Here is a 14553-nt window from a genome sequence, read left to right on the forward strand (position 1 = left end):
ATGAGCATTTGGGCTCAATAAAGGCAGCAATATGTGGCTGAAGGGAGTACATTGGATTGGGAAAGGGCCTGGGTCAGAGATACCCAATCATTCCTCATAAATGGCTGAGTTTTGAAGCTCCAGCCTGGAGTGTTCCTACCAGAGATGTTTTTTCCTGGGGTGAGATGGAAAATGCATCCCAGTTTTCCCACAGGCAGGTACTCTGCATGTGCAGGCACTGCTGTGCTTTGGGAATGGGGATTTCTCTCATCCTGCAGAGTTTCCAGCAGGCTGCTCAAAGCAGTAAAAGTAAAGCCTTGCTGTGTCTGAGATTGGGGGATTTTCCTGTTTGCAGGTGCTCACCTGGAGATTTTTTCCTGTGCCACCTTTCCATTATCTTCCCTCTCTTGCCCCTCTCCTCTTTGTACACAAGTGCATCACATCCTCCCTCCCTGCTGCAGGAACCACAGAATTATTGCAGCTGGGAAAGCCTCAAAGATCATCCAGTCCAACCATTCCCCCAGCACTGCCCCATGTCCCCAAGTGCCACATGCACACAGCTTTTAAATCCCTCCAGGGATGGGGACTCCAGCACTGCCCTGGGCAGCTGTGCCAGGGCTGGAGAGCCCTTTCCATGAAGAAATGTTCCCAAATATCCAATCTAAACCTCCCCTGGCCCAGCCTGAGGCCGTTCTCTCTCCTCCTGTCCCTGTCCCTGTTCCCAGATCCCAAATCCCCCCCGGTGTCCCCTCCTGTCAGGGAGTTGTGCAGAGCCACAAGGGCCCCCTGATCCCCCTTTTCTCCAGGCTGAGCCCCTTTCCAGCTCCCTCAGCTGCTCCTGGTGCTCCAGACCCTTCTCCAGCTCCATTCCCTTCCCTGGACACTCTCCAACCCCATGAGGATCCCATGGTTCCCAACCTTAGTGGGGTCAGTCCCCTCTGCCACCACTGGTCACCACCCTAGGGCCAGTCCTATCCCCTGAACCCTCCCACCCCATCCAAATCTTGTAACTCCACTTTTTGCTACTTAAATAAATAAATAAATAAATAAATCAGACTCCTCTTTCCTTTTGCTTGAGGAAGCAAAGTCCTTTCTCCAACCCTTTGACCCTATTCCTCAGCTGCTGGGAGTCGATGCCTTGATGGAAACACCTTTTTCCCCTCCAGCTGGTGTTTCCAGGAACATCCCTTTTGGCTCAACCCCTGTTTATGGCCCTCCATGCAAACCCCAAATACTGATGGGGTGACAAAACCACTCCTGCCCGTGTCAGGCTGGCCAAGCTTCACCCTGCCCATCCATTTTCTGCTCTCTCTGGAAGATTTGGGCACCATCCCCTCACTCAACCATCTCAGCCCCCACATCTCCCCTCTCCTCCAGCCCTGAGCAAACAAACAACCAGTTCATGAAAGGGAAGAGGGAAAGCCAACAGCAGCTGCTTTAAATCTGCTGTAATGCTGGCGGCAATTGCATAATGCAGAGGTTTTGCTGATGTCCCCACCCCATTCCTGAGAAATATTTGATTTATTTTGGTGTCACTGTGCCCTCAGCACATTGGCAGAGCAGGATCCAGGGGCAGCATCAAAGAGCATCTCCGGGTTCGCTTCGGCCCCGGCGCAATCCCACAAGAAAAAGGGCCAGACTCAAACCAGCCCCCAGAGCTCCCTGGCATGGCCTGGGCCTGCAGAGCTCAGGAAACACATGGATCCCACCATCCCCAGGGGCTTGGTGGCTCTGACAGAGCAGCAAGTTTCAAACTAAGTGACCCTTGAGTGAGAGGGAGCAGCCCCGGCTCTCTGCCTGTCCCGCAGCTCTGCTCTGCATTGCTGTCTGCACCAGAGAATCCTGCACACTGCCCTGGCCAAGAAGGGACCTGAAAGATCATTTATCTCCAGCCCCTGCCATGCAGGGACACCTTCCACCAGCCCAGGGGGCTCCAAGCCCTGCCCAGCCTGGCCTTGGACACTGCCAGGGATCCAGGGCAGCCTCAGCTTCTCTGGAAAACCTGTGCCAGTCTCACCACCCTCCCAGGAAACCCCATCCACAGGTTTTTGGGGGGATGAAGAAATTTCTGGAGGATAACTCTTCCCCTGGCAATAAATTTGATGTTCCAGCTGTCATGGAGCTCTAACCTGCTCGTTGCTGCAGGGGATGGACCACTGTGCTTATCATCTTTTTTTCTCTATTTATCCAGTCATCCCCTCCTTTCCTCTTGGGGACAGGGCACTGTGCTCAATGGACCTTGGGACAACAACATTTTGCCATCATTCTTAGGGTCCTTTCCAACCCAAACCATTCCATGATTCCATTCTATTTGGAATTCCTTCCCAATATCCCACCCATCCCTGCCATTCCCTGTGTCCTGTCCCTCCATCCTTGTCCCCAGTCCCTTTCCAGCTCTCCTGGAGCCTCTTTGGGCTCTGGAAGGGGCTCTGAGCTCTCCCTGGAGCTCTTCTCTTCTCTTCTCTTCTCTTCTCTTCTCTTCTCTTCTCTTCTCTTCTCTTCTCTTCTCTTCTCTTCTCTTCTCTTCTCTTTCTCTTCATCTCATCTCATCTCATCTCATCTCATCTCATCTCATCTCATCTCATCTCATCTCATCTCATCTCATCTCATCTCATCTCTTCTCCCAGCCTGGCACCAGCCCTGGAGCATCTCCTGGACTCCTCTGGACTCTCTCCAGCCCCTCCACATCCTCCTGCTGCTGTGGATCCAGAGCTGGACCAGCACCCCAGGACACAGCACTCTTTCAGAAGAAATATTCCCTGATTCCAAAGTTCTGCCTCAACCATCAAGTCCTTCTCAATCTCCAACCTCCAGCTGGGATCTGCTGCCTGAAACTTGAACGTTGGTTTGCTCTTGGCAGTGGGATAAGGGGGGGACACTCTCTCAGAGGTGGGATCCATTTTCCAGCTGCATCAGTGCAGGGAAAATCCTGCAGCTGCAGAGGAAAGGACAATTTGTCATTTTTTCAGCTGGGAGTTGTGATTCCTCTGTGGCTGCCCCATCCCTGGCAGTGTCCAAGGCCAGGTTGGACAGGGCTTGGAGTCACCTGGGACAGTGGAAAGTGGCTGGGATGATTTTTAAGGTCCCCTCCAAACCAAACCATGATTATTGAATAATTTTACCTGCAGGAATCACAGAAAAAAATCAACAAAGACCCAATAAACTAAAAATAATATAAAGCAAACAGACCCCCAAGTTTTTATCTATCACAGCTCTAAAAAATCTCTCCCAGCCTCTCAAATCTTTCCTTTTTTTCCTGCCATGAGTGTTGAGAGACTGGAGGGAAGAGGTTTTTTCAGGGAAGGGTTGAAGGAGGAATGTTGAATGAGGAAATCTGCTAGACTCAAAATCTGCTGCTCCCATATGGATGTTTTCCCTGGCCACATCCCCTTCTCCCTGGGATTTCAGTCCCTCTGCAGGCAGTAAACACCTCAGAAATGGGTAATGAAGTGCTCAGGACTGGGGTGTTTGAATCCCTGCTAAGATTTATTTCCCAGAGGTTTGTTCAGAGCTACTGAGGGTATTTATAAGCCTGACAGGAAATAAATCCACGTTCCCTGAGCCCCAATAAGTTTTCTTAACCACAACATAATTCATCCTATCTCCTGATAGGAATATTTGGTGTTTTTAGTGTGGGCTTCCTGAGCAACAGGATATTTGTTCCTCCAAACGTTTAAAATGTCTATAAAAATAAAATTAATTTTAAGATGGACATTTGAAATCTTTCTCCTTTTTTGTCTCATCAACTATTGAGATTTTTTTTTTTAAAAAAATCATTATTTTAACTTCACAGCATCTTGCTTCATCTTGTTTTGACTCAGTTTAGCCCAGAAGTCAAAATAAAGGGATGATGAAGTCTCAATGTCATTCCTCTCTCTCTCCTCCCTCCTTCAAAGGAAAAAGCTGGAAGAAAATGGTTTGTCTCTATCCATGGAGAAAGGTGGATTTTTCTTCCCATGTTTCAAAAGGATTTTAGATCAGGACAGAGAGAAAGGCTTTTCCCTGCCTTGGGGGATGCAGAGAGCAGAGAGGGAGAAGAGGTGACATGAAGAAGGCACGAAATGATGAATGAGCAGGCTGGGAATCCCGTTCTCCACTGCTTTCATCATGTCTAGAAAAAAACCCAAACCCATCCAGCTCAGTTCAAAGGCAAGCAGAGCACCTCATCAGTTTAAACTGTGTGATTACAATGCCTAATTAAGCCGTGGAACTCATCACCAAGAGCGATTGTGCAAGCTCAGAGGTTAGAAAGATTGCAAAAAAATATATTTTTTTAAATAAAAAAAGAGGGAGAAAATGGCATTTATCTCTGTTTTTGGAGCATCTACAGCTCTGCTAGACTGCTCTGAAAAGGGATATCAATTCTCATGCTGCAGAGCACAAACCAGCTACCAACAGCCCATTAGGATGAAACTTCTCCTGTGGGAAAATTGCATAATTTATCAAGTGGAGCATTTCTTCCATCTTTCTTTGAAGCAGCTGGGAATGATTAATGTCAAAAGCAGGGTTGGGAGTGAGGCTGGCCACTGGTTCTGGCACACTCTGGCCCTTCCCGTGTCACTGAGGAATGAGAGCTCAGAAAACTCCAGCAGGCTGGGACAAGAGTTAAATCATTCTAGAAAACAAGCACTTCCCATCTGAGTGCAGAAATTCACCTTTTCCTAGGACCTACCCTTGGGAAAAGCAGATTGGAGGTGGCTTTAGGGAGCCTTTCAGAGCCAGAAGACAAAGCCATGTGTGTCCAGATCCTGGAGTGGATGCTGAGGTTGCCTTGGCAACCCAGGGATGGGGATGTGGTGACTGCAGCTCCAGAGGGTTTTAACCCACGGGATCAATCTGCCAGCAGCACAGAGAGGCTCCTTTTGGCCACAAATGTGAGGCACTGCCATGGTCTTTGTGTTTTCCAGCCCTAAAAATTGGATGAAAAACCCCTGACATCCCCCAGCAAAGGTGTCTGGTTATCAGTGGAAACAGTCAGGAACCTTCCTGGAAACCATTTGAGAGGCTCTTGTCTGGCACATCAATTGTAGGGCAATTTTGGGCCAGGATTGTCCTTCCATCCCATAAATTAGCACAGATCTGTCTGGGTCCTCCACTGGTACTTTTGAGTGTCTACAATAATAAAAGAACAAAACCAGACTACAGACATCGACAAGTCTTTTCTTTTTCCTCATTTCCTGGAAAAAAAGAGTTTTTACTCCTCAGTGAAAGGTTTTTAGCTGGGTAAAAGATTCCCTGAGGTGCCACAACCCCAGAAAATCATTGTGCACCCTGAGGGGACCTGGCAGGGGATGGGAAAAGCCATAAATGGTGCAGAAGGCTCAGAAAGGAACAACTTTTAGTGATAATTCCTGCCCAGCCTGGCCTTGGACTCTGCCAGGGATCCAGGGGCAGCCACAGCTTCTCTGGAAAACCTGTGCCAGTCTCACCACCCTCCCAGGGAACCTCATCCACAGGTTTTTGGGGTGATGATGAAATTTCTGGAGGATAACTCTTCCCCTGGCAATAAATTTGATGTTCCAGCTGCCATGGAGCTCTAACCTGCTCGTTGCTGCAGGGGATGGACCACTGTGCTTATCATCTTTTTTTTCTCTATTTATCCAGTCATCCCCTCCTTTCCTCTTGGGGACAGGGCACTGTGCTCAATGGACCTTGGGACAACAACATTTTGCCATCATTCTGGTTGGACTCTCTGTTTCTGCTGGCCAAGAATTTCTGAGGTGCAGGACCAGGTCAGGGTCTGCTTGCTTTTTGTCCTTGTTGTCCCCCAGGCACTGTGTGATTTTTTTCCATTTCCTGTGTGAAACTTTGATGAGAATCCAAGTGTCAGAAATCTGCTGAAACCCCTGTTGCTCTTCTGGTCTCTTTCAGCTTCCCAGAGATCACAGCTCTCCTCGAGTGAGAAGGTGAAGCCACATGAAATCCTGTGGAATTCTGGATTCCTCAGCAAGGAGAGAATCCCTGTGAGCTCAGGAATACCAGCTGCAGCTGGCTGCACTAATAACATTAGCATGGGCACTTGCTCCAGCTAAATAGGACACTTAATTCCCATTAATGCTGGACTAATTAGAGCATGGTGAACAGCCAGAGAGAAAACTCCATCTTTGTGTCTGCAGAACTATTCACCATCTCCCACACAAAATATAGGCCACCCTTCCCTTCCTTGGGCTCAGAGGGGAGTCTCTGCTCCTTGGTGAGAACAACCATCAGCAATTCTCAAGATTTCATCTTTCATCTCTCCTTCTGGGATACATGAATATCTACAAAGAAAAATCTGTAGATATTCATGATTGCGGGCAGAGACAACCACATCAGTCCAAAAAAAAAAAAAAAAAAAAAACCTGCACTGCTAAATGCAGTGTGTGCACTGAGAGTGACCTAAATATGATTAAATTACCCTGCCTAATTTCAAGCAAGAAAAAGCTACCCAGAATTACTTTAATTAGCAGAAAGGGATGCTGTCAGCCACCTTCTGGAAGGAAATTTAATGTTTTGTGTGACTCGTTGTACCCATGGCATCCTGTGGTAGGAAAACAAAGTGCTTGTCTCCTCCTCCTTGCTAAAATCACCTTTATTTACTCCTGTCAGGTCTCCTTAGGAAATGCAGTTTGTGCTCCGTGGTGTTCTCCATCTGTTTGCCCCCCCAAGGTGTTTCAAAGCCACTTGGCAGTTCCAAGAACCTGGAGGGGAGCTCCACGGACTGAATCCCACGTTCTCTTCCAGAAAAGTCTGGATCCTTCCAACTGCTCAGCACCACGGTGGGTCAGACCTCAGCATTCCAGGCTGGAGGGCAGGAATCCTTGAGAGAGGCTTGGAAGCATCACTGAGGTAACCTGGGGTGAGGTGGGGGCAGAGTTCGGGTCTCCAGATAAACATCTGTGCCTGGCATGTGTTCCAGCTGTGACAGGAGGATTCAGGGAAGAGAAATGTGACTGAGGATATTAAACAATGCAGGCAACCCTGGTTTGGGAAGATCCTGAACAAGTGGTGAGAGGCTGGGAGAGTATCACAGAAATATCAAATTGTTCGGGTTGAGGGGACCTTAAATATCTCAATCCACCCCTTGCCATGGGCAGGGACACCTTCCACTGTCCCAGGTGGCTCCAAGCCCCAATTTCCAACCTGGTCTTGGACATTTCCAGGGATCCAGGGGCAGCCAGAGCTTCTCTGGGCACCCTGTGCCAGGGCCTGCCCACCCTCACATGAACAATTCCTTCCCAATATCCCACCTAACCCTGTCTTATGGCAGCTTCTTGCCATTCCCCACTGTCCTGTCACTCCACCCCTTGTCCAAAGTTCCCCTCCAAACTCCTTTAAGCCCCCTTTAGGCACTGGAAGGTCTCCCCAGAGCCCCCTCCAGGCTGAACAGCCCCAGCTCTCCCAGTTAGGAAAACATCACAACAATTGTGAATTCCTGTCCTTTCCCTGTTGTCCCATGGCAGAGAATGGCAAGATGACATTTCAGCCCAGGATGAATTTCTATTTTAATGTCCTTATTTGCAAACAGCTACTTTTGCATGCACCAATCACACAGCTCTGTGCTAGAGCTGGACCTCAGTGGGATGCCAACCATTTTAGAAGGGTGGATTTCTGGGATCAAACCCAGCATCTTTTCCTCAGAAAAATCCCTCAAGGAGCTGCCAGGTGTTCCAGCAGCTCCCAGCCCTTGGTCTGCAGCCACAATGGACATGAAGCTCTTGGTGACTGTGGGCAAACAGGGGAACCTCAAAAACCACCCATGAGGTGTCACTGCAAGGTCCAGGGTGTGACAGCTCAGCTGGGAGCATGTCCTGGTGTGAAGGACAGGTGTCTGCCAATAAAGGCAGGAGCTCCTATTTGAAATGGAGAATGTAAACCCCCTCCATCCAAATTATTATTATAATTTTGAAATTAAGGGGCTCTCAGGCAAAGATATGGGAATTAGGAATAACAGTTCTTTACTAGGAAAATTAAAATAGCAATGCAGTATTACACAGAACAATCCCAAACCCTGCCAGAGTCAGAATCCAAGCTGACACCCGTCAGTCAGTCAGGGTGTTGGCACAGTCCCATTCAATGGTGGCTGCATCCTCCTGCAGGGGCAGATGTGGTTCAGCTGGAGCAGTGCTCCTGGAGAAGGTGCAGTTTCCTCTGAAGGTGCAGGGATGATGTGGAAAGGTCTGGCTTTCCTCTGGAATCCAGTGGCAAAGGCTGCTCTGCTGTTCCAAATGTCAGTTTTGATCTGGCTAGGAAAGGCTTGGCTCCTCCCCTGGCTGGAGCATCTCCCAGTGGGATGATGGAATTTTATCAGTCATGCCCTGGGACTCAGTGGCCATGAACAGGAGATATCTCCTGGAGGGAGGATGGGCTGTGGGAAGATAAAGATGATTGCCCAGCTGGTTTAAAGATGGCCCATGAGCAGATAATGTGTGCCAGGAGATCAGGGGCACTGCCCCACCCAGGTGGGGACAGAATTCACATTTCTGGCCACATCCTGTATTTCAACCCAAGACAGAGCATTTCCTTGATTGAGTTTTGAGAGGAGGAGGGGTGACATGTGGGATGACATGTTCTGCTCTTCCCTCTGGCTAAGGAAGGGATCAGAGAAATTCCTGAAGTGCATTTGGGGGAGAAGAGATGCCAGACAGATGAACAGCAAGCTGGGAAAGGCTGGAAAACCAGTCCAGCTTCAAAGGGAAGCACAGCCTTCAGCACTACAGAGATTTGGAGCATCCTTCCTATCCAGGCTCTGCTTCCTGAAGTGCAAAGAGGGGAGAAAGGTGGGAAAGGGGGCTTGGAGCACGTGAGGCAGCAGAGAGGCTGAGGGCAATGCAGGGTGACTTCAAACATTTCATGTCCCCATCACCTGTTGGACCACAGAGCTCGCTCAGTTCCTCTTCCATTCCCCAAATTTAACTGTTGGCTTAGGAAATGAGAGAGGATCTGTGCAATGTAAGCAGGATCAGAGCCCAGCAGAGCCTTCCCAAATCTGATAAGGGCTCCTCACAGCAAAATAAGATTAATAATTAGGAAAAAAAAAAAAAAAAAAAAACACTTGCAAATCAAAGCCTTTCCCTCATCAAGACCAACAAATGTTTTCCCTCTCACACCTGGATCCTCAAAACTCCCCTTCACAGGAGCATCCAGAAAAGCTGGAGAAGTGACAGGGTCTGGAATATTTCACCCCTTTTGAAACCCAGCTGGCCATAACTCAGTGGCACAATGGCTCTCCTGGGAGCGTTTTGGGGAATGACCCAGAATCACAGAATTTTTAAACTGGAAAAGAGCTCCAAGATCACCGAGTGCCCCTCAGCAGATCCAGCTTGCCACCAGTCCCCCTCACCCTTTGCTTTGTCTGTGATGCCTCTGGCCTGCTCTAGAATTAGGAAACCTTCCAGATGGAAATGTAAGGAATGTAAATTGATGTCTTCTCTCCACATGAATTATCTGACTCCTGCAGCCGTCTCTGCGAGATTATTTGAGCTGAACTTGACTGTTGCAGTAATTAATTTCCAATCAAGCAAATTTGCGTAAATCTTCCCTTTAGAAATCTGCCTTAAATCAGGGCTTTAGGCACCACATTCCAGCTTGGATTCATTAAAAATAGATTGCTATTGAAAGCTGCCAGCCCTGTAAATACAGGCACCACGCCACCCTGCAGGACACACGCTTTCCACATAATGAAAACCTGCCCTAAAAACCATCCCCACAGCAAATGTCCCCTGGAACTGGGAGTGCTGGGCTCTTATCAGCAGCCCTGGCAGCCTTCTCCTGCTGACAGATCTGGCCTTGCAGGGATGGCTTTGGAGAAATCAGGATAAGGGTGACAAAGGCTCCAGGAGAAGGAGAGAAACTTGAGGCAGCTTGAGAAATCTTCTTGGAGTGTTTTGTGTGCTGCCCACAAGGCAGAGAGCAGTTTCTGCTGTCTCAGAGAGGAGGAATCGTGGGATGGTTTGGGTGGGATGTTAAAAGTCATGGAATACATGGAATACAACCTCCCTTCCACTGTCTGAGGGTGCTCCAAGCTCTGTCCAACCTGGCCTTGGACTCTGCCAGGGATGGGGCAGCCAACAACTCCTGTCCTATCACAACAGGCTCTACTTAAAAAGTCTGTCTTCATCTTTTTTACAAACCTTGTCCTAGGTTACAATGTAAAGATGTGCCCAGAAATGTGTATTCTATCACCATCTGCTGAAACCAGGTGGGACAGTGATCCTTATCTCTGTGGAGATATCCTCTGCTAATGGGCCAGCTGTTAAAAAAACAGGCGGGGCAATCATCTTTATCTTCCCACAGCCCATCCTCCCTCCAGGAGATATCTCCTGTTCATGGCCAGTGAGTCCCAGGGCATGACTGATAAAATTCCATCATCCCACTGGGAGATGCTCCAGCCAAGGGAGGAGCCAAGCCTTTCCTACCCAGATCAAAACTGACATTTGAACACCAGAGCAGCCTTTGCCACTGGATTCCAGAGGACAACAGCTGCCAGAGCTTTCTACAGGATCACTGCTTCAACAAGATCATTTCACCTGGACTGCTACCACCACCCCAACTAGCGGGGTGTCAGGTTGTATTCTGACTCTGTCAGTGATTTTTCTTTCGTTCTATTGCATGTATTTTATCTTTCTCCTTTTTTTTCCCCCTATTAATATATTCTGACTTGGAGCCTCTCACTGGTTCTGCTTTCAAAACCATTACAGACCTTTAAGGAAGGAAGGGAGGAAGGGAAGTCCCTCTCTGTAGGACATGAGCATCATGGAGGCAAATAAACACATTGTCAGTGATGACAGAGACTGAGAGAGGAGGCACAAGGAAGGGTGAAACTCCAGCTCTCCATCTCCAAATCTGTGTGAAATCTCTCTCCTCTGCAAATCTGGGATCTGCCCAGGGTATGGAGCTGCCCAGTGTTGGGAGGAAAGGGGTGAAAACAGCAGGACACAGGTGGGAGATGTCCTTGAGAAGGGGTCATGGAATCATGGAGCAGCTTGGGCTGGGAAAGGTCTTTAAGCTCATCAAGTCCAATGAATGAGGGTTTGTTTTTTCTTTGCTCCCTATTCCTTGCTCTTCCTGTCCCAAATGCTCAGCTCTACCTCAATGCCCTGCTTGGGGCATCTCCCCAGAGGGAAGGGAACCACAGACCAGCTCTGGTGGGCACTCACATCACATGAAAACCATCCTGGAACGTGGAAAATCCATCCCAGCCATCTCTGGAGACAGAGGCTTGACTCACTGAAAAACCAACTCCATGAGGAGCCAAGCAAGGCCAGTGCTGAAACCTTCATAGGACCAGGCTGTGTGAGAGAGAAATTCAGCAAAATGCCCTGAAAAATAAAAGTTCCTCCTCTTATCACTGTCCAAGCCACCACCCAAATTTTAGGAAACAAGGTCCAAGTGCTCCAGCCACCACCAAGGTTTGTCTTGCCCACCTGTGGCTTGTGTCCAGCAGCTCTGAAGCCCTGAAGAAAGGCTGATGTTTCTGGTGGTGGTTCTCTGTCAAAAGGAGATATTTGTGAGGGAAAAGAGCAGGATGATGTGGAGCTGGGCAGAGCAATATCAAGTAATCCCAATTTCCAGCTTCCTCCACCGCCAAAACCACAGGGAGGAATGAGAACTTGACAGCACAAGCCTGCCCAGTGGTTGAAGCACACCATGTATCCCAGGCCTGTGAATGAATGAGAAACCTCCTGGAGGAACTGGTGTCTCACATGCTGTTCTGAGACCTACCACTGGTGTTTTGTCAGGGCAAGGGATCTGTCATCTCCCCTCCACGCCAGGATCCAGCAGAGGATACAGCTTGTTTCTGGAGCTGATTTTTTTTTTCTTCTATTTTTTCAGTCTTTTTTTTTTAGATTTTGTGCACAACTTTTCTATTACTTTTTAAACAAAGCACTCAGTTGCTTCTGTTTTGTTGATTTGGGTTTGTTTGGTTTGGTTTTTTTTTTTTAAGAAGGAAAAACTGAAATCAAATCTACTTCCACACCTTGCTCACCACAGCCTTCCACACTTCTCAGACCCTCAGGAGACAAAAATCCAACACCTGCTAATCCTGTTTCCTCCTCTGATGTCAGCAACAGGGCAAGACACTGAATATATTCCAAATTGGCTTTGGGGTTGGTACTTCTTCAGTGCCCCAAATTAAAAACTCTGAGGAGTCTTACTGAGTGTTTTTATTTCCCTTTCCTCAGTGAAGATGTAAAATCCACAACCTACCACTTCAGGAAGCCTTTTGGCTGATCAATATCTTGGATAAAGATCAAGTACCAAGATCAGGATGTGGAATAAAGGTTAAGGACATTCCTCTCAGGGCATTTATGCTCCCCTCTTATTCCAGGATAGAGCCTGAGGATCTGACTGATGCTGGAGCATAGAGGGTGACAGGATCAGACTTCAGCCCATGACAAAACTGCTGCTCTGAGAAGTTTGGAGAAGTCTGAGGGGCTAGGTCACCTCAGCCTGGTCCAACCCCATGTACGTGGTGGGAACAGCATCCCTGGATTTGGGATGAGCTGCTCACCCAAAAAACACAGCACAGAGAGGTATCCCCTGGCCAAGGAGGAACAGGAGAGCAGAGTCTGCTGAGCTCTTCCTCTTCTCCAGTGCAATTGAATCGTGGACAATCTCCCCTGGGCAAGCAAGGACTGATGGCTCACCAGGCAAGGGTCAAGTGTGAAGTTGTGTTCTGTCCTGCCACAGAGGATTTAATTTATGCTCTCCAGTCACCACAGCTGCTGAGAGAGGGGAATGGAGGAGAAATGGGGGAGAAAGCACCAGGGAAGGGAAGAGGGTCCTGCACTGGTTTGTTTTTCCAAAGCTCCCCACCACACCCAGCACTTCCCCTGGAGCTATTTAACACCCTGTGCTGGAGAACTGGGACTTCTCCTCTGCCATGTGCTGCTCTAAAGCCACTGTCACTACTCAATAAATAAGAGAGATGTACTCTGAAGGCATTCCTGCCATTCAGCAGACCAAACCCACATCCCATGAAGTGCATTGATAGCACATCTACCATCCAATTGCCTGTTTCCAGATTCTTTAAAAAACTCTGACTATAAGGTTTCTAATTTTTCTGGCCTCTTTCTGCCTGGCTCTGTTAGAGACCACTGCAAAATTATTTTCATCAGCTACTGTTCAGTTAGTCTCAAAAATCTATTTTCCAGACTCTAAAGCAAAAAAAATTACAGTTATTCAATATTAAAGTATTTGCAGAGTGGCATTAAGCAAGGGTGCTGCTGTATTATTTACCATGGCAACTCAGGTTGCTAATTTCTCTTTTTCCTGAATGTGGAAGAGCCAAGACATTTGGAAATGCTCTGTCCCTGATGTGACAAAACACATTTGTGTTGCACAAAGCATTTCCTTCACCAGAGAAGCCTCCCTGTCACACCAGGGCAGGCAGAGCTGGGGAGGGAAAGGTGTTTTTCTGCTGATGGGATTGCCTGGAGGAATCAGCATCCATTATCCTCCCTCTAGGAGAGGCAGGAGGATCTTCTGCAGAGCAGCATCCCTTCTCCAGTGGGGAGAATCTCTCCCTGGCTTTTGCTTCAAAATTGGTCATTTGGAGCATTTCACAGCTGAGGGTTTTCATCCTCACTGATTTTTCCATGGATTCTCCTCAGCTCAGGTATGGCCTGGAACAACTCTGATGCTTTTCTTTGGTTTGGCTGTGACACCTTTCAGCTGCATCCAGGGATTTGCTGCTTTCCACAGCTGCTGTCACCACTTGTGGTGCACAGCAGGACACACAGAACTGCTGACAGTCCTGAAGGAGCCTGCAATGTCCCTGTTCTGCTGAGGTGACACCAGGTGAACCCATTTATTCCAGTTTGGCAGAGCCTCTGTGTCTTAGCCTGGTGGATAAACTGGTCTGGTAGTGCCTAAATATAATTTACCATTGTTTTGGACCCCACAAACTTCCCATTACTTCTTCATTTTAAGCATCTTGGTGAGTTTTCCCTGCTCATTCTGTCTATGGTACAGACATGTCCCAAGTGTCCTTTGGAGCACATCCTAATAAAACCTAATAAAACCTAATAAAATCCCCCTAATAAACCCCTCTGGAGGATGAACTGCAGTGCACTGCATCTCATCCCATTCCTGCACAGCCAGATTTCCCTCAGGAGCTCACCTGGACACGAAGCCAAAGCGTGGCCAAGGTGGATGGAGGAGCCTGGGGAACTTCATGGATTGCTGCTGCCCCAGAGTCAGTTCAGTTTCTCCTCCCAAGGAAGGACAGGCTGTTCTGTGGGGAACAAACACATTTTTGCAGCAATGGCATGATAATGCCTGATGATTAGCAGGGACCTCTCTCACTCTGAATTTCAGCTGTGGTTTGTGTGGTTCCTCTTCCCATGGCCATTGGTGTCTGAGGGCTGGGCTGACAGGCTATTCTTAGCCTTCTTCAACATTCCCTTGGATTTCCAAAGCACAGGGAGACGTGTCCACAGCCCAGCAGTTCCAGCTGCACATCCCTGTGCCCATTTCTCATCCCTCTTTTCTGGTCCAGCCCAGCACCTCGTGGCCCAAGCACCACAAGCATCTTGCAGCCTCCTGATCAGAAACAGGGCAGGCAGGAGTTGTGAAATCTCATCAGCCTCA

At 48.4% G+C, this 14553-nt stretch overlaps 1 long non-coding RNA gene across 1 annotated transcript; it reads right to left on the reverse strand.

Annotated features, from left to right (window-relative positions):
* Positions 1–8091: 8091 nt before the first annotated feature.
* LOC130252073 (uncharacterized) lies at positions 8092–14192 on the reverse strand. Its single transcript, XR_008840294.1, has 3 exons — positions 14084–14192; positions 11385–11448; positions 8092–8714 (listed from the first exon to the last, which is right to left on the reverse strand). It is a non-coding gene; the product is annotated as an uncharacterized LOC130252073 (long non-coding RNA).
* Between the last annotated feature and the right edge of the window lie 361 nt (positions 14193–14553).

This window comes from Oenanthe melanoleuca, chromosome 4 (genome assembly GCF_029582105.1).
Source record: "Oenanthe melanoleuca isolate GR-GAL-2019-014 chromosome 4, OMel1.0, whole genome shotgun sequence".
Classification (NCBI taxonomy): Eukaryota; Metazoa; Chordata; class Aves; order Passeriformes; family Muscicapidae; genus Oenanthe; species Oenanthe melanoleuca.